The following is a 20,322-nucleotide window of genomic DNA, read 5'->3' on the forward strand; positions in this document are numbered from 1 at the left end:
TGCTATTCTTTGGAACTCTGCATTCAAATGGGTATATCTTTCCTCTTCTCCTTTGCCTTTCACTTCTCTTCTTTTCACAGCTATTTGTAAGGCCTCCTCAGACAACCATTTTGCCTTTTTGCATTTCTTTTTCTTGGGGATGGTCTCAATTCCTGTCTCCTCCATGGTATTAATCCTTCTTATTCATGAATGTGTAATTAGAAAGTCTCAAGGGCTGGCATTCAGTTAGACACAAGCACACATTTTAGTAACTGGCAAGCAATTTTTATCCCTTTAAACCAAAACAAACATTTGGGGGCATTTCTGGAAGATGTGATTAGGCAAATTTCAGTAAGATGCTGTTTGTGGCTTTAGCAAGGTCTGTGTGGAGAAGGACTTTCTTTATTGGTAGCTCAAGGAGTTCAGCAGCTCAATTGCATTCTTTGGAAAACTTGAATATTTTCAATTTAATTTTATAAATGGATAAATGTTCTTGTGTTTGGGCAAATTAATGTGCTTTTAAAATCAGAACAGAGATTGAAAATAGAGGCTGGAGTTGTAGCTTCACACTGGCCCCTAGTTTCTTAGAGGTGAAGTAAGAAAATATGTTTAAAAGCTTGTCCTGGAATCTATATGCCTAGACATAACTCAGTATCAAATAATGTGTAAGACAACCACACACATAATGAATTTTAAATTACACATAAATGTAATCCAATTTTCCTTTTCACAACCTTCATGATTCATATCTTCTTAGTCACTGAAATTCTTACATATAGTTTCCAAGTTGATAGGATTGACTTTTTTTTTTTTTTTAATGATGGCATGACTAAGCAGAGATAGCCTCTTGTTAGAGCTAGGGAACTCCAGGCACCAGTTTACCACCTGGGTATGTTCTGCCATGGGCATGCATATGTTAAGATAATTGTGACTTATCAAAGTCCAATTCTAGATTTTAATTTTCTCAGTGCAAGTCCAAGGAACAAACAAACAGAAAATACACATCATAGCAGTGCATAAGTCTGAATTCCACTTTTAGGAAAGAATGAGATTTTCATCCAAACCAACCAACATAGTACTTAAACATTACCTATTATAAGTGTAATTTACACAAGTAAATAATACAATTAGCTCACTTAATTTTTGTTTTCTAACTTGTTGTTGTTCAGTCATTCAGTTATGTCCAACTTTTTGCAACCCCATGGACTGCAGCAGGCCAGGCCTCCCTGTCCTTCACCATCTCCTAGAGCTTGTGCAAATTCATGTCCATTGAGTCGGTTATGCCATCCAACCATCTCATCCTTTATCATCCCCTTCTCCTCCCACCTTCAATCTTTCCTAGCATCAGGGTCTTTTCCAATGAGTCAGTTCTTTGTATCAGGTGGCCAAAGTTGGAGCTTCAGCATCAGTCCTTACAATGAACATTCAGGGTTGATTTCCTTTAGAATTGACTGGTTTGATCTCCTTGCTGTCCAAGGAACTCTCAAAAGTCTTCTCCAGCACCACAGTTCAAAGGCATCAATTCTTTGGCACCCAGACTTTTTTATTGTTCAGTTCTCATGTCCATACATGACTACTGGAAAAAAGTAGATCTAATATAAAACTAAGAAGAAAAATCATAAATGGTCTTGACCACAGAAGGATAATATTTTCAATCTTTTATCATTCATTTAAGCATTAGTGGTGATAAGGGATCTAATAAATCAAAAAGAGAATAAAAAAGCAGTGGGATCTGAGAAGAGAAGAAGGAAGGGAGCAAAACTGAATTAGGGAAGGAAAGCTAAAAAGATTCAGTACTTGGCACTTAACTGGTTAATCAAGAATGATTTGTAGAAAGAAGGGGGAAGAAAGGAAAAAAGAAGGAAGGAAGAAAGGAAGCCAGGAAGAAAGTATTGCTCTTTTGTTAATGCTTTGGAGATATAGACCTGTTTTACTGATTTTTCTTTCCCTAAAAACCCCAGCACAATATCTTGCCATTTAAGGAATTTGGATGTAAAATCTTTCCTTTCTTTGGGATCTGATACATTTTGTTCTCCCTTGAAAATGTCACATCATTTTGTCCTCTTCTTATATATCACTCTCTCCCACTAAATCATGCATTCTCAATGGGAGTGGCATGGCCTCTAAGGGACCAAAAAGCTTAGGTATGGCAGTGATTTAGGGCTCTCCAAAGCACCATAAAGACATAGAGTGTACCTCTGAATTTAAAATTTCGTGAAGGGCACTCTATTATGGGAAAAAGAGGTCTACATAGGCTCCTTAAGTGAGGAAATAATGAAAACAAGATTGAGAAACACTACAAAAACTCAGAGTTCCTTGATGTCTGTAAAGAAGTCTCATTCATTCTGTGTTCCCAGAGCCTAGCATGGCACCTGGTACCCAAAAGGTAAATGAATGTTTGTAGAATCAATAAAGAAATGTCCAGAAGGGGACTTCCCTGGTGGCCCAATGGCTAAGACTTTGTGCTTCCAGTGCAGGGGGCATGGGTTTGATCCCTGGTCAGGGAACTAGATCCCACCTGCTGCAACTAAAGATCCTACATGCAGCAACTAAGGCCTGGTGCAGCCAAATAAATTCTTTTAAAAAAAAGAAAGAAAGAAATTTCCAGAGGGACAGGTTGATAGAGAAGAGTTCAAATATACAAAGAAATATTTCATTAATATGACAGTTTGGGACTACCTCAGCAGTAGCAGCAGCTAACCCCTGCCCTACCAACTATGCCAGACAGCAAATGAATTCCATCTACCTACCCCAGAATGTATGAACCTTGATGCAAAGGTTGATGAAACAGAGAACAAAGATGAAGACAGAATTTAAGCAGAAGCAAAAGAGTTGAAAAAAAGTATTATTTCTAAAAGTACCAGAAGAATGGGAAAGAAAAGAATAGAGTGGGGAATGTGAACAATTTTCTGTCCTCATCTATCTCTGTTTCTCTCTGTCTCCTGTTTTAATATTTTCACCTTTCACAAAAGTTTTTAAAAGTTCTGAGTCACCTGGCAGGAAGACATTGAAACTTCAAAAATAGCTCATCTTTTGGAAGACTAGAGGAAATCTGAAAATGTTTCTCACAATGAATACAATATTATTTGAAGTGATGTTTCCCCTAAATTCTGGAGTTTCGATGTGTACTTGTTTGAACATATGGACTAAATGCAGATTTTTCATAAAATATAAATGCCTACACATGTGCATGTGCACACACAGACTTATTATACATACACACACAAAAGACACATGCTTTGCTATTCTGTAGGGCTTCCCTGATAGCTCAGTTGGTAAAGAATCCACCTGCAGTGCGGGAGACCTGGGTTTGATCCCTGGGTTGGGAAGATTCCCTGGAGAAGGGAAAGGCTACCCACTCCAGTATTCTGGCCTGGAGAATTCCATGAACTGTATAGTCCATGGGGTCCCAAAGAGTGGGACACGACTGAGCGACACTCACTCACTTTGCTATTCTATAGAAATAACCTAAAAGGAAACTCTGTGTGGGGTTTGACAATGTTGATCACCTTGGGGGCCCCTGATGAATTCATTTTGGTAGATCAGTTCTAGGTCATTCCAGCTGATGACTTAACAATGAATGCATTCTAAATGTTTTTTTTTCAATAACAGTTTTTTAAAGATATAATTCACATAACATACAACTCACTGTTTAAAGTGTACAATTAAAAATTCTTTATATTACAGTTGTGTAACTGTCACCACAATAAATATTAGACCATTTCATCACCCTAAAAAGAAACCCCATACCCATCAGCAATCAATTCCCATTTTCCCTCAAACCTCTCCCTTGCCCTGCTCCAGCCCTAGGCAACCAGTAATCTACTTTCTGTCCCTATATATTTCCCTATTCTGGACATTTCATATAAATGGAATTGTACAATATATAGTTTGTGGCCTTTTATGACTGATCTCTTTCGCTTACTGTCGTGTTTTCTACAGTCATCCATGTTGTAACATCTATCAGTATCTGTTTTGTTTGGCAGCAAATTATGCTTAGAGACTGAGATTGTCTTTGCCAATAATCTATTTAACACAAGCTCAGTGCAGGAATTATAATAATTTCACAAGCCAATAGCATACAGGATAATTTCTCTTAATAAGCCAATAAAGAAATATCCCAAACCAATGAGAGATTAATCACACTACTATTGCAGGCAAAGGGGAGATGAAAACAAAGTCCAAATTTAGATGAGGTATACCCTTCTATGACTTGGTTCTCAGGAGAGTTGGCTTAGCCAACCAAGCGCTGACATCCAGCTGCGGGCGCAAAAGTGCAAGTTCCTTATTTGTAGAGCATATTGCCAGGGAACACAGGCGCTGCTGTTGGCTGGCAAGATGATCTCTTTTGGGGGGCATTTATGGTTTTCACCACTGCCAGCAAAGAGTCATTTTGCCTGGGCAGGAGCTAATGCCCCAAGGTCTTTGGAGAGCTGTTTCGATCAACAGAATAGACTCGTCCAAACTGAACACTCTATAGTTGCTGGTCAAAACGCTCCTATTTAAAGCTTAAATAGACCCCACCCAGTGGCTCCTCCCCCAAGTTCAGTAGCTCAGTATCTAACCTACTGAGTGCTTATCGACAACCACACATGTGATGACATCATCCTGACACAGCCTCCTCCGTGTAAACAACTTCACTCTTAGAACTAAAGCACTTCATTCTTAGATCAGAACAAATGGATTTGAAGTCATATCAATTCAATACACAGAAATACCTCATTCCTTTTCGTGGTCAAATAGTATTTTATTGTATGAATATACAGGATTTTGTTTATCCATTCATCAGTTGATGGACATTTGGCTGTTTTCAATTTGGAGTTATTATGAATAATGCTGCTATGAACATTCATGTGCAAGTTTTTGTGTAGACATATGTTTTCATTTTTCTTGAGTATATACCAAAGAGTAGAATTGCTGAATCATATGGTAACTACATGAAACTTTTTGAGGAACTGTCAGACTGTTTTCCAAAATAGCTGCACCATTTTACATTCCTACCAGCAGCGTCTGAGGGTTCCAATTCTCCATATCCATACCACTACTTGTTATTTTCTCTTCTTTTTATTATAGCCATCCCCGTGGGTGTGAAATGGTATCTCACTGGGATTTTTATTTGCATTTCCTTGATGACTAATGGTGATGAGCTAATTTTCATGTGCTTGTCGGCTATTTGTGCATCCGGTCCCTATTTGTGCATCTGGTCCCATGACTTCATGGCAAATAGATGGGGAAACAATGGAAACAGTGAGAGACTTTATCTTGAGGGGCTCCAAAATCACTGCAGATGGTGACTGCAGCCGTGAAATTAAAAGACACTTGCTCCTTGGAAGAAAAGCTATGACCAACCTAGACAGCAACCTAAAAAGCAGAGACGTTACTTTGCCAACAAAGGTCCATCTAGTCAAAGCTATGGTTTTTCCAGTAGTCATGTATAGATGTGAGAGTTGGACTATAAAAAAAGCTGAGCACCGAAGAATTGATGCTTCTGAACTGTGATGTTGGAGAAGATTCTTGAGAGTCCCTTGGACAGCAAGGAGATCCAACCAGTCCATCCTAAAGGAAATTACTCCTGAATATTCATTGGAAGGACTGATGTTGAAGCTGAAACTCCAATACTCTGGCCACCTGATGCAAAGAAGTGAGTCACTGGAAAAGACCTTGATGCTGGGAAAGATTGAAGGTGGGAGGAGAGGGGAACGACAGGATGAGATGGTTGGATGGCATCACTGATTCGATGGACATGAGTTTGAGTAATCTCTGGGAGTTGGTGATGGACAGGGAAGCCTGGCGTGCTGTAGTCCATGGGGTCTCAAAGAGTTGGACACGACTGAGCAACTGAACTGAAGTGAATTTTAGAGAGATGTCTGGATCCTTTGTTTTTAAAGTGGTTTTATTATTATTATTATTATTGAGATGTAAGAGTTCTTTATATTTTCTAGGAACAAGTCCTTTATCTGTTTTATGATTTGCAAGTGAGGGGGAGCAGAATTTGCTACCCCTAAATATGCATCCTTGGCATATTGATTATTTTGAGCTGATTCTTTTGGAGAGGCTGCAGGTACAGAAAAAAGTCTCTGAAAACAGAGTGGAAGTTGCCCTTTTGTTAGAGACATTTACATTTATAAGGAAAAATCTCCACTTGTAAGGGTGTCTCCATCTCTGTACCAGGAAGAAAAGAATGACTAAATTTCTAGAAACTCTTATCAATGGCGAAGGCATGAACTTATATCTGCTTGACAGCCTTACCCTTGTTTACTGTGCATTTCCTAGTCACCTCCCCTTAACAGGCTTTCCCCAGTTCTACCCACAACATCTCCTTTTGTCTTTAGCTGGAGATGGTATTGAAGTTGGGGCTTGGGCCATTTCAGGGAGTTACTCAGTTCCCCTGGGTCTCTCACTTGTATACCACAGGTGTACATGTTCTTAAACTTCTATTTTTTTTCTCCTGTTAATCTTTTTTTTTTTTAATTATGGTGTGGGTTGGGGATGAGTCTCAGACAAGAACCTAAAAATGTAGAGGGAAAATAATTTTTCCTCCCCTACACAAATATATTCTTTCAATCTGTAGTTTTCTTGTTATTTTCTTTATCTTTTATTTTTTCATTGGAGGAAAATTGCTTTACAATGTGTTGGTTTCTGCCATACAGCAATGTGCTGCTGCTGCTGCTAAGTTGCTTCAGTCGTGTCCGACTCTGTGCGACCCCATAGACAGCAGCCCACCAGGCTCCCCTGACCCTGGGATTCTCCAGGCAAGAACACTGGAGTGGGTTGCCATTTCCTTCTCCAATGCATGAAAGTGAAAAGTGAAAGTGAAGTCGCTCAGTTGTGTCCGACTCTTCACGACCCCATGGACTGCACCCCATGGACTGTGCCTTCTCTACAGCAATGTGAATCAGCCTTAATCAGACATATATTCCCTCTCTCTTGAGCCTCACTCCACTCTCCCTATCCCACCCCTCTAGGTCATCACAGAGCTCCAGGATGGGCTCCCTGTATTATATAGCAATTTCTCACCAGCTATCTATTTTACACATGGTAGTGTATATATGTGGAGAAGGCAATGGCACCCTACTCCAGTACTCTTGCCTGGAAAATCCCAAGGATGGAGGAGCCTGGTAGGCTGCGGTCCATGGGGTCGCTAAGAGTCAGGCATGACTGAGTGACTTCACTTTCACGCACTGGAGAAGGAAATGGCAACCCACTCCAGTGTTTTTGCCTGGAGAATCCCAGGGACGGGGGAGCCTGGTGGGCTGCTGTCTACGGGGTTGCACAGAGTCGGACACGACTGCAGCAACTTAGCAGCAGCAGCAGCAGCAGCAGTGTATATATGTCGATGCTACTTTCTCCATTCGTCCCACTCTCTCCTTCCCCTACTGTGTCAGCAAGTCCATTCTCTATATCTATGTCTCTATTCCTTCCCTGCAGATGGATTCATCAGTTCCATTTTTCTAGATTTCATTGTTATTGTTCAGTCGCTCAGTGGTATCTGACTCTTTGTGACCTCATAGACTGCAGCACGCCAGGCTTCCCTGTCCTTCACCATCTCCTGGAGCATGCTCAAACTCATGTCCATTGAGTCGATGATGCCATGAAACCATCTCACCCTCTGTCTTCTCCTTCTCCTCCTGCCTTCAATCTTTCCCAGCATCAGGGTCTTTTCCAGTGAGTCGGCTCTTCAGATCAGGTGCAGATAGTATTGGAGCTTCAGCTTCAGCATCAACCCTTCCAATGAATGTTCAGGATTGATTTCCTTTAGGATTGACTGGTTTGATCTCCTTGCAGTCCAAAGGACTCTCAAGATTTCATATATATGGATTAATATACCATATTTGTTTTTCTCTTTGTGACTTACTTCTCTCTGTAAAACAGGCTCTAGTTTCATCCACCTCACTAGAACTCACTCAAATGTGTTCATTTGTATGGCTGAGTAATATTCCATTGTGTATATGTACACATCTTCTTTATCCATTTATCTGTAGATGGACATCTAGATTGCTTCCATGTCCTGGGTATTGTAAATAGTGCTGCAATGAACATTGGAATATATGTGTCATTTTGAATTGTGGCTTTCTCAAAGTGGCTCAGAGGTTAAAGCATCTGCCTCCAATGCGAGGAAACCTGGGTTCGATCCCTGGGCTACGAAGATCCCCTGGAGAAGGAAATGGCAACCCACTCCAGTATTCTTGCCTGAAGAATCCCATGGATGGAGGAGCTTGGTAGGCTACAGTCCATGGGGTCGCAAAGAGTCGGACATGACTGAGTGACTTCACTTTCATGGTAGATTTATTCCCAGATTTTTAAGGAATCTCCATACTGTTCTCCATAATGGCTGTATCAGTTTACATTCCCACAAACAGTGTAGTAGGTTTCCCTTTTCTCTGCATCCTCTCTAGCATTTATTGTTTCTACAATTTTTAATGATGGCCATTCTGACTGGTGTGAGGTGATACTCCTTGTATAGTTTTGATATGCGTTTCTCTAATTAGTGATGCTGAACATCTTTTCATGTATTTATTAGCCATCCGTATGTCTTCTTTGGAAAAAACATCTGTTTAGGTCTTCTGCCAATTTTCTGATCGGGCTGTTCATTTTTCTAATATTGAGCTATATGAGTTTTTTGTGTATTTTGGAGATTAATCCTTTGTTAGTTGTTTCATTTGCAATTATTTTTTCCCATTCTGAGGGTTGTCTTTTAATCTTGTTTATTGTTCTTGTTATTTTCTTAATGATGTCCTTTAAAGCACAACAGCTGTTAATTTTAATAAAGTATCATTCATCTATTTTTTATTTTGTTGTTTGTGCTTTTGGTATCATGTCTAAGAAATCATTACTTAATCCAAGGCCAGGAAGACATAGGCCTATATTTTTTCCAACAGTTTTACAGCTTTTGCTTTCATATTTCAGTCTTGAAGTTAACTTCAAAAGTTAACTCATTTTGAGTTAACTTTTGTATATGGTGTAGCAGTAATCCAACTTAATTCCTTTGTGTGTGGGTATCCAGTTGTCCCAGAACCATTTGTTGAAAAGACTCTTCTTGCTTTACAGAATTGTTTTGGCACCCTGGTTGAAAATCAATTGACTGTAAATGTGAAAGTTTATTTCTGGACTCTTAATTCTATTCCATCGATCTATATATGTGTCTGTCCTTATGCCAATACCACACTTTATCGATTAATGTAGTTTTGTATTAGGTTTTGAAGTTGGTAAGTTTAAGTCCACATTTGTTATTCTTTCTAAAGATTGTTTTGGCTATTCTGGGTCCTCAACATGTCCATATAAATTTTAGGAACAGCTTGTCAATGTCTGTAAAAACAGCCATCTTAGGCTTTGCATTTAATGTATAGGTCAAGTTGCAGACTATGGCTATCTTAACAATTTAATTCTTCTGATCCATGAACATGAATATCTGTTCATTTGGCTAGGTCTTTAATTTCTTTCAACAATGTCTTATAGTTTTCAGAATGTGCTAAGTCTCTTCAGTCATGTCTGACTCCTTGCAAACCTATGGACTATAGCCTGCTAGGCTCGTCTGTCCATGGTATTTCCCAGGCAAAAATACTGGAGTGGGTTGCTATTTCCTTTTCCAGGGGATCTTCCCAACCCAGGAATCAAGCCTATGTCTCTTAGGTCTCCTGCATTGATAGGCGGGTTCTTTACCACTAGCACCACCTGGGAGTTTTCAGAATATGTTTTCATTTCTTTCTTTAATTTCATTCCTGAGTGTTTTATTCTTTTTGATGCTACTGTAAATGATGATGTCCCCTTTTCACTTCTGATTTTATTAATTTGAGTCTTCTCTCTTTTTATCTTGGTCAATATAGCTAAAGATTGATTAATTTTGTTGATCTTATCACAGAACCAACTTTTGTTTCATTGATTCTATTGTTCTATTTTATTAATGTATGCTCTAATCTTTATTATTTCAATGTTTTCTTTTATAAGTGAAAATACTGTGGCTCTAAGAAGCAGAGAGAGTTGCCCTAAAAAATTAACATACATACATGTTATCCTTTCTTTTACATGTAAGTCTTAAGCTTCAGAAGTATAAAATGAATCAAGTATCAAGACTTAAGATGCACAGTATAGGGTTTTCATATATCCCTGTTCACCGTAATAATCAATCTTCCATGTATGAAGGTGCTAGAGAGTGGCTAGCTGATCACTAAAACTAGATCTTCTTCCTCCTGAACACCTAGGTGAACTGCATTTCCCAGCCTCCCTGCAGTATATGCCATATAGCTGAGCTCTAGCTTGACCAATAAAATGCAAGCAAAAGTGAAGTGCACTATCCAGACCTGGCTCATAAAACTACTTATTCATGGACTTCCCTGGTGGTCAAGTGGTTAAGAATCCTCCTGCCAATTCAGAGGACACAGGTTCGATTCCTGGTCTGGGAAGATCCCACATGCCTCAGAGCGACTAAGCCCACGTTCTGCAACAAGAGAAACCACCGAAACAAGAAGTCTGTGTGCCATGACGAAGAGTAGTCCCGGCTCACTGCAGCTAGAGAAAGCCTGCTCAGCAGCAAAGACCCAGCATAGCCAAAAGTAAATAAATAAATATTTAAAAAACAACTACTCATTCACAGTCCTCCCTGTCTTCCCCCCACCTGCTGGCTGGATGTTGGCCCTCTGGGCCATTTTGAACATCATAGACTGCAGTTGGTAGAGCCTCTCTTAGTGGCTGTGTCTACCCTATTCATTCACACTCAAGAGTAGTGTAACCAAGTTTATTTGTGATTTTTTTTTATTTGTGATTTTTGTTATAAAGAAGAAAGAATTGAAACTTTGCAGAATTCAACCCTGAGATGACTGTAAACCTTGTAGATAACAAAGTTTTCCCACTTGGATATTCTGTAACCTCTGTATGCCTGAATCTTTAGAATTTGCGTGGTGATTTAGGTGGTATAAAGGGCTGTCATATATTATCTCATTTAATCCTAAAAACAGCCTTAGAATGGAATGTCCTGAGAGTAGAGAATATGTATATCTTGGCCCCTTCCTCAGCTTTAGCACCTCCCACAGTATCTGGCACATAATAGATACTCAATAAATACTTGCTGAATGAATGGATAGGAAAGCTTGATTAGTTTGAGGGTATGGAGAGAAAGACAAGAACCTATAAGCCAATTTAAACTGTGATTCTTATGTCTAGAGCAATATTAATGTACAGTATTAGCATCTGGCACATAGTGGACATGAAATAATATATATTATTTATATATACCTATAATGTATATATGGAGAAGGCAATGGCACCCCACTCCAGTACTCTTGCCTGGAAAATCCCATGGACGGAGGAGCCTGGTGGGCTGCAGTCCATGGGGTCTCGAAGAGTCAGACACGACTGAGCGACTTCACTTTCACTTTTCACTTTCATGCATTGGAGAAGGAAATGGCAACCCACTCCAGTGTTCTTGCCTGGAGAATCCCAAGGATGGGGGAGCCTGGTGGGCTGCCGTCTATGGGGTCGCACAGAGTCGGACATGATTGAAGCGACTTAGCAGCAGCAGCAGCATAATGTATATATACTGTACATATCACATATGCTATTATTATCTACTTTGAGTGTGTGCTAAGTCACTTCAGTCATGTCTGGTTCTTTGTGACACCATGGACTGTAGCCCAACAGGCTCCTCTGTCCATGGGATTTTCCAGGCAAGAATACTGGAGTGGGTTGTCATGCCCTTCTCCGGGGGATCTTCCCGACCTAGGAATCAAACCCAGGTCTCCAGCATTGTAAGTGGATTCTTTACCACTAGCACCACCTGGGAAGGCCATTATATACTTTAATATAGCATAATTTTACTAATTAATTTACATATATATGTACAATTGGTATTAGAATAACTTTAGAACTTGATCATCTAGCCAGAGTAAACTTGACAAATAGAATCCAGTAAGAGGCATTCAAGTGTTTCAGCCCTTTGAGATAGGATAAAATTTCATAACAGTGAAATAAAGCACTCTGGATTGAAAGTTTTTTTTTTTTTATTGACTCTTATCAGATGAAAAAGATAAAAGAAGTTACAAAAGTAAATAAGCCTTGACTTGAACTTACTCAGGGGATTCTGAGAGCAAAACTGACCTCATTTATGGAACCTGAACTTGGAGTTTTCTGCTGGGATAGCCATTATGAAAAAACGTGGGGAGGGGAGTAGGCACAGTAAAGCAGTTTAGTTGTAATAAAGATCGTTATGAATGTGTGTAGCTCCAGGCTTCACATTCTGACCAAATCTCAGTCAGCTGAGAAGATAACTCCAAATTTCACTTGGTGTGTGGCCCCAAATTGCTTGCAATGACACCATTGTCTCCTTAAATGGTACCTTTAACCCAGGGTTTCTCCACCTTGGCACCACTGGTATTTTGGACTGGATAATTCTCTGTTGTGGGGAACTGTCCTTTGCACTGTAGGGTGTGTAGCAACATCCCTGATCTCTATCCACTAGATGCCAGCAGAACTTCTCCCCAACTCAGATTATGACAACAAAAATGTCCCTGGACATTGGCAAATGTGCCCTGTGAGGCAAAATTACCCTCGCTTGAGAATGTTTTGTTGAGGTTGTTGTGTGTGCTCAGTTGCGCCAAACTCTTTGAGATCTTGTGGGCTGTAGGACACTGGGGTCCTCTGTCTATGGAATTCTCCAGGCAAAAATACTGGAGTCGGTTGCCATGCCCTCCTCCAGGGGATCTTCCTGACCAGGGATGGAACCTACGTCCCTTGCATCTCGTGCATTAGCTGGTGGATTCTTTACCAACTGTGCCACCAGGGAAGCCCTTTGAGAACCTCTGCTTTCACCCTATGAAGATTTACAGTTAAGTGTAGAGCTAGAGAAATAAATCAGACCTACAGTATAAATATTTTTGTCTTATATGTGGGAATTCTTTGTGTATATCTACTTGCAATGTTTAAGATAATTTTGAGTATTTAATTGTCTAACAAATTGGCCTTATGTTTCTAACTTAAAATGTGAACATGACTAATTGATTTAGGCTAGTGATGACTAGTTTACCAAGTTTGCAAACCGTATTAGGACATTTGAAAGAACTTATTTAGAAGATTAATTTATTAGATTTATTAGAATCAGCTACAATCTTGAGGTTCTTTGTTAAGAAACCACTGATATTTTTAAACAGAAAATAAAATCTATTAAATGTATAAACTTGGCTTAAAATTTTTTAAAAGAACTTAATTAATTGGCAAAGGCCCTGTAAAATTACTGATAAAATACAATTACATTTATAAAGAAACAAAAAGATTTGTAAGTTGATCTTAAAAGCTAAAGAAAGATCTTAGTTTTTGTTTTAAAATTTGCTAATTTAATTTAAATCAAATTTTATTTCCATGAACCAAATTAGACTCTGATTAATATTTTCTGTTTGTGAAAGCCATCCTTGAGGATACAAAAGAACTTCACATTGACAATAAGGAGTTAGTTGCCTCATAAGGGGTGTGACTGATGGTTTTACACTTGGTCCCTGGGGGCTCTGAGGAACAGTCTTACACCCTCTTTTTTCACAGAATCATTTTCTGGAATGATGAATAAAATGTATGACTAAAAATGAGAAAATCAAGGGGGATAATGTAGGGAAAAGTATTCCCTCCAAATGAGGGAAAATGGAAGACATTAATATTTGGGAGTTTTTAAAATTTCTTTTGAGGGGAAAAATATTCAGGATAAGTTGTCAATACTCTCCTAAATCAATTTTTTAAAATATGGAGTAAGAAGATATTGTATAAAAGTGTCTAAAACAGTATTTCTTAAATTTTTATGTCCATACAAATCACTTGGGGATCTTGTGAAACTACCATTTCTTGGACTTCCCAGTGGCCCACTGGTCAAGATTTCACCTTCCAATGCCGGGGATGTTGGTTTGAGCCCTGGTCTGGGAGCTAAGATCCCATATGTCTCATGGCCAAAAAAAACAAAACATAAAACAGAAATAGTATTGTAAAAATTTCAATAAAGACTTTAAAAATGGTCCACGTTAAAAAAAAGAAAATACCAGTTCTGTTTTGGAAAGGGATGGCATGATACTTTTTTGGCAGCTCCACCCAGCTTGTGGCATCTTAGTTCCCCAACCAGTGATGAAACTTGCGCCCACTGCAGTGGAAGTGCGAAGTCTTAACCACTGGACAGCCAGGGAAGTCCCAAAATTGCTTGTTTTATGGGAAAAAAAAAAAAGATATAAAATAAAAACAAAAAGCACCACAAATTCTGATGAAGTATGCCTGGAGTGTGTCCTGAGACTCTGCATTTCTAGCTAGCCCCCAGGTGATAGGTGCCACTACTGGTCGTAGGACCACACTTGAAGTAGCAAGAAAATGAGAGGATCAGGCTTAACAATTCTGTTCTCTAAAGACAAGAAATATCCTTAACTTTCATAAGCAGATACCAAAAAAAATCTGCCTTTGTAAGGGAGGGAAATGGAGTGATTAGGGTTGTAGCTGGTGGTCTTTGCTTCCTTATTCACATAGGTGCCAATCAAGGCTCCCACCCTCAGAGACATGGGTATCAACAGCCAATATCAACTGAAATATGTTGAACCAAGATTACAAGCAGCAGCATTCTTAGATCTTTATGCTTCAGCCAAGGTCTTTGAGTGTTCTGAAATAGAACAGAAGGCTTATGTCAGGAAGGAAAGCATAGATTTTCTTTTCCTCCCACAGAACATCAAGGTCTTTGTATCTGTGTCTGAGTTCTCTCTTGATTGAGCCTGAAGAATATGGAAGAAATGGGTCTGTGTCAGAAAATTCATGGTCACTAAAATATTTAACAATCTTCTAGGCAAAAACCAGTAAGTAAAAATAAATGTTAGAAGAATCAGAAAATAGTCTTATAAAATGAGACTGATTTGGTGAAGTCTCAGGTGACCAATGCTATATTCAATGAGCTTGGGGTTTAGGGTTGTGTTGATTTATGAATTTGTTTGGTAATATGGTAAACTGTAAGTCCAGAAAACATGGAATTTTTTTTTTAATCACGATGTCATTGGGTTCTCTGGTTGTGGAATTTCACTTTTCCCGGATTAAAGTCTCTTCTTTTTAAATTTTAAAAAATTAAAAAAAAGTTAAACTAATGATTTTTTTGTTCTCTGAATAAACTCTGCATTAAAATAGAATATACCAAGCATGATAGTTTTAAAGACCAGTCCTAATTTTGTGACATTTTTATTTTTCTAAACTGAGAAAGAACTATATGGCTGTCAAGGGCACTGAAGATAGGCAATGGAGAAATATTTTCAATTTAATTTACAAAAATATAATCCCAAACTTCGTTATTGGGTTTTCTCCACTTATAATTAAAACATTTGTATTTTACATCATTAATAATGAGTAACTTTGGGAATAAATGTTTATTTTGGTTAAAAAATGGTACAAAGACTAAAATATTAATGAGAGGGTCCAGAAAAAATTTGAGAGGCAGGGATAGAAATAGAATAATTTATCTTGAGAATTATCAGTATAAATATTAGTAACGACCAACACTGAACCTTTACTGTGTGCTGGATAGTCTACTAAATCCTCAATGCCAGTGCTTCTCAAATTGTAGCATGAATAAGAATCATTTGGTGCTCAGTCACTCAGTCGTTTCTGACTCTTTGAGACCCCATGTAGCCCGCCAGGCTCCCCTGTGCATGAGATTTCCTAAGCAAGAATACTGGAGTGGGTCTGTTACCGTGTCCAAGCTCGCTCTGCTTCCCACACGATAGGCCAATCAATCTGGGAGACGAGGTCTTGAGGCAAGGAAGAGACTTTAATCCGGGAGCCGGCTGACCAAGAAGATGGCAGGCTAGCACCTCAAAATAACCGTCCTACTGGGGTCTGGATGCCAGGTACTTTTATAGATCAGAGAGAAAGAAGCAATGAGGAACTAAAGTCAAATGGTAGAACAGAGAGGGAGATGCAGTGGGGAAGTGAAGTGAAGGGTCTTCAGTATTGCAGAACATCTCCAAGGGAATGGCCAGCCTTCAGAAGGGGTATGTTAATCTCTTCTATTCACAGGTGGGCAGGGACAAATTCTCTCTCCATGAGCAGAATGAAGGCACTTTAGTTTACAGTCAAGTAGAGGGGCAGGGTCCAGGCAAGCCATTGAGTATGAGTATAATAACAAAAGCAAGTCAAAGAAACAGTTTCCAGCATGGAGTCAGAATTGGCTTCCTCCCTGCCACAGGTTGCCATTTCCTACTCCAGGGAATCTTCCCGACCCTGGGATTGAACCCTCCTCTCTTGGTTAAAGGCAGATTCTTTACCACTGGGGCACCTGAGAAGCCCTTAAGAATCATGTAGAATCATTTGGGGATCTTTAAAATGCAGATTTTGTTTCAGTTGGTCTGGGGGTGGGAAACCTGAGATTTTGCACTTCTAAGAAGCACCCAAGTAATGCAGAAACCACTGGTTAGGTTTGTGAACTAAACTTTGGATAGCAAAATGTTGGTTGGATCCTGTCATTGAATTCTCATGATAACTCAGTGTACTACTAATGTCTCCATTTTGCAAATAGAGAAACTGAGTCCAAGGGAGATTAAGTGATTTGCCTAAATAGTGAGGTCGGCATTCTGACTCTAACTCTACATTTTAAAATTAGAATCATCTAGCCAGTAGTTCTCAGCTCTGGCTGTATATTCGCTCGCTCACTCAGTCGCTCATCATGTCCAACTCTTTGCGATCCCGTGGACTGCAGCATGCCAGGCTTCCCTGTCCTTCACCATCTCCCAGAGCTTGCTCAAACTCATTTTATTTTATTTAAATAAATTTTTTAAATAAAATAAAATATTAAAAAAAATTTGGCCCCATCGCATGTGGGGTCCTAGTTCTCCAAGCGGGGATAGAACCTGCACCCCTTTCATTGGGCCGGCAGAGTCTTAACCACTGGACTGCCTGGGAAGTCCCCTAAAGAGCTTTAAAAATACTGGTGGCTCCACCACTTAAATCAGATTCTCTAAGGATGGTGCTAAGCGTCAGTATTTATTTCAAGCTCCTCGGTGATTGTAATGGGCAGTCAAGTCTGAGTAGCTTTGATCTGGATCAACCCCCTTCTTTTAGAAATAAGGAAATTGAGCCTCCCTCCCCCCAAAGGAGTCAGTGTTTGTAACAAAGAAACCAAGACCCCTGATTCAGTCAATATCCTGAAAGGAAGCCACTCTAATACAGGCTGGGGTTGGGAGGGGGAGATGTTTATCTTTGTTGGAAAAAAACACCTTAATTTAAACTTTATTAAACTTTCAAGTAACAAAAGCCTACAGGGTACTCACTCTAAGACACTAAAGATAATCTAAATTAAAGTAATTTACTTTATTTTGAGGAAAAAGTGTACTTGACTGTGTTTCCAGAGACAAAGCAGGATCAGAATAAGCCTCAAAAAGCCAAAAGAATGTAAGGGTTAGTGGATATGATGGGTCTTAGCATAATTCCTCTAGTTTCTGCTTGGAAGAAACTTTAACAAAGAAAAAAACAACAAACTGTACTTTGGCTGGGTAAAATCATGTGAATATCTCAATAAATTTCACACCTATCCTCAGTGTGCATAAGATCACCAATTTTGAAGATTTCTAGGTTCACTAAGGAAAGATTACACTCTTTCCAACCCAGGCCCGGCAGAATGGCTCCCACAAAGAAGGGCAGCAAGAAGGGCCTGTCTGCCATTGACAAGGTGGTAAACAGAGAATAAACTATCAACGTTCACAAACGCATCCATGGAGTGAGTTCAAGAAGCGTGCCCCTTAGGCACTCAAAGAAATCCAGAAATTTGTCATCAAGAAGATGGGAGCCCCAGGTGTACACCAGGCTCAGTAAAGCCATCTGGGCCAAAAGAATAAGGAATGTCCCATACCATATCCATGTGCAGTTGTCCAGAAAACCTAAAGAAGGTGAAGATTCACCAAACAAGCTCTACACATTGGTTACCTATGTACCTGTTGCCACTTTCAAAAATCTACAGACAGTTAATGTGGATGAGAACTGCTGATTCTCCAATAAAGTTATAGACCCTCCAAAAAAAAAAAAAAGTTTACACTATTCATGAAATGATTCATCCACTCATTCAACAAATATTTGTTAAGCACCTGTTATGTACCAGACACTAGATCCTGAAAATATAGCAGTGAACAGGATAAAGAGGTTACAATCTGAGAAGGGTCCTGCCCATTGTAATGCTCTAGCCCTTCACTTCAAGTGGAGGCATGTGACTTAGGCTTAACCAATCATAATACTCTATTCCCCTCACCATGTGATGGTCCAAGCTGGGCCAGTGAGAATCTGTCCCTGAGATTATTGTACACAGAACCAGGAGGCAGCAGTTATATTTCTTCTCCGGGATTGCTGTCTGGGCTAACAGAAGCTAGATTGTCTACAACCCTGTCTCGTGCAACTTAGCATGAAGAAGCCCTGTGAGAAGGGAGTGGATTGGGACCAATTGCTGAGACAGAGATCTGATGATATAACTTGAATTCCTGTATCCAGAATTCATTCCACGTCTGTCCTTCCCAGATGTGTGCACTGATAGATTCCCTTCCTTACTTAACTCGGTTTTAGTCAAGTTTCTGTCACACACCCAAGAGAGCTCCGAACTCAGACTTACAGACTTATTGAATGAACAAGCAACAGGAACCTCTGAGTTCTTCTAGTACAGGGGCTCTCAAGTGTGATTCCTATACCAGCAGCCTTGGCCTCACCTGGGAACTTGTTAGAGACACCAACCCTGGAATCCTATCCTAAACTTGCTGAATCAGTAAGTCTGGAGAAAGCACCCAGCCATCAGTTTTAACAAGCCCTCTGGATGATGTCAATCCACACTAAAGTTTGAGAAACTGTTTTAATATAGCTCTTTCCATGTATGTGGAACTAGAAACCCAGAAAAGTTTGGTGACTTGCTAAAGTTCACAAAACTAGTTAGAAGGTGCTTTAGGTCCTCTCAGTAATTTGGGGGCTGTGGGCTTTGAGAAAGGAGGGCCACTTGGAGTTTTGAGGGAAGTAACACATGGATTGGCAAATAGAAGGGGAAAAAATATTTTGGGTCAAATAATACAGTATGGTTGGAAACACTTGCTGTGTGTTTCCACAGGAGTTTAGAGAATATTTTATTCATCTTGGCTCCCCAGCTGAGCCAACAACAATGTGTTAAAGCTCCATAGCCAGTGGCAGGGATCCAGGAGAGTCCTTTTTATGTGCCAGCAAAGAGGAATTTCTTAGAAAAGCTACAGAAATTACACTACTATCACATTTCGCTTGGTGGAGTGAAGGAATAAAGAGGATGAAACAAAAAGCAGGGGATTTCAGTTATTCCTAACAGTCCCACCTCTCTGCTTGGGAGAAAGGGATTTTATTGTTGTTCTTGCCAGGGCAGAAGTTCCCCGGAGGGAAACTGGGCACCTAACCTGGTGACTTGGAGAATAACTTGCGTTTTTTGAACTTTTATTTTCAGGTGGAAGAAGAGAGCAGCAGTGTTCCAGAGTGTCCCTGGAAACTCTATTTAGGAGCCTGTTTTCCGATGATTTGCCCAGCCTGCCCTGGGGACGTGGTCCATCCAGAGGCAAACCGAAGAGAAGAAAAGCCCTGGCACCAACATTTATGAAGCTTTCATTAGTTTGTCCTTCTCCTCCTCTTGAGTGTACAGATAGGAGGGAGCAGAGCAAAGGGTCAAGGGAAGTTTCCAGCACTACAGGTTTTACAGAGTATAAGTTTTTAAGAGGCCATGTACACTTTTCCTTTAGTGTATCTACTCAGGTAAGGCCAATGCCCTCCAGGAAGTTACCTGATAGAAAAACAAAAGCATCACCTTCTCTTATATGAATATATGATTCACACAGTCATTCACTCATCAAATACTTACTAACTATCAACTAAGTGGCAGGGACATTGGAAAAGGAAATGGCAACCCACTCCAGTGTTCTTGCCTGGAGAATCCCAGGGACAGGGGAGCCTGGTGGGCTGCCGTCTATGGGATCACACAGAGTCGGACACGACTGAAGCGACTTAGCAGCAGCAGCAGCAGCAGGTGGCAGGGACAGGTCTAGCTAGGCACTGGGGACACAGCAGTAACAAAAATAGTGAAAACAACAACAAAAACAACTTTGCCCTTATGGGATGTATGAAACTTAGTTTCTATTGTTTGGGGGAGATAGACAGTAAACAAAACAAGCAAGTAACATAAGTTGGAAGGAGTGCTGTGGGCTGGTCTGAGGAGCCAGTGGGACCAGTCACAACAGAAGTACATGGGCGTCTGTCAGAACACTACTGCAGCATGTAGCTATGAGGGAGTGAAGGCCTGAACCAGGGAAAAGAGGGCATAGTGCCTGTGCCTTCAGAGTGGGGTTTAAGAACCAAGAGCAGCCTCTCAGG

At 40.0% G+C, this 20,322-nt stretch overlaps 1 pseudogene; it reads left to right on the top strand.

Annotated features, from left to right (window-relative positions):
- The first annotated feature begins 17,387 nt into the window (after positions 1 to 17,387).
- LOC133242704 (large ribosomal subunit protein eL31-like) lies at positions 17,388 to 17,950 on the top strand (annotated as a pseudogene).
- Positions 17,951 to 20,322: the final 2,372 nt, after the last annotated feature.

Source organism: Bos javanicus, chromosome X (genome assembly GCF_032452875.1).
Source record: "Bos javanicus breed banteng chromosome X, ARS-OSU_banteng_1.0, whole genome shotgun sequence".
NCBI classification, from domain to species: Eukaryota; Metazoa; Chordata; class Mammalia; order Artiodactyla; family Bovidae; genus Bos; species Bos javanicus.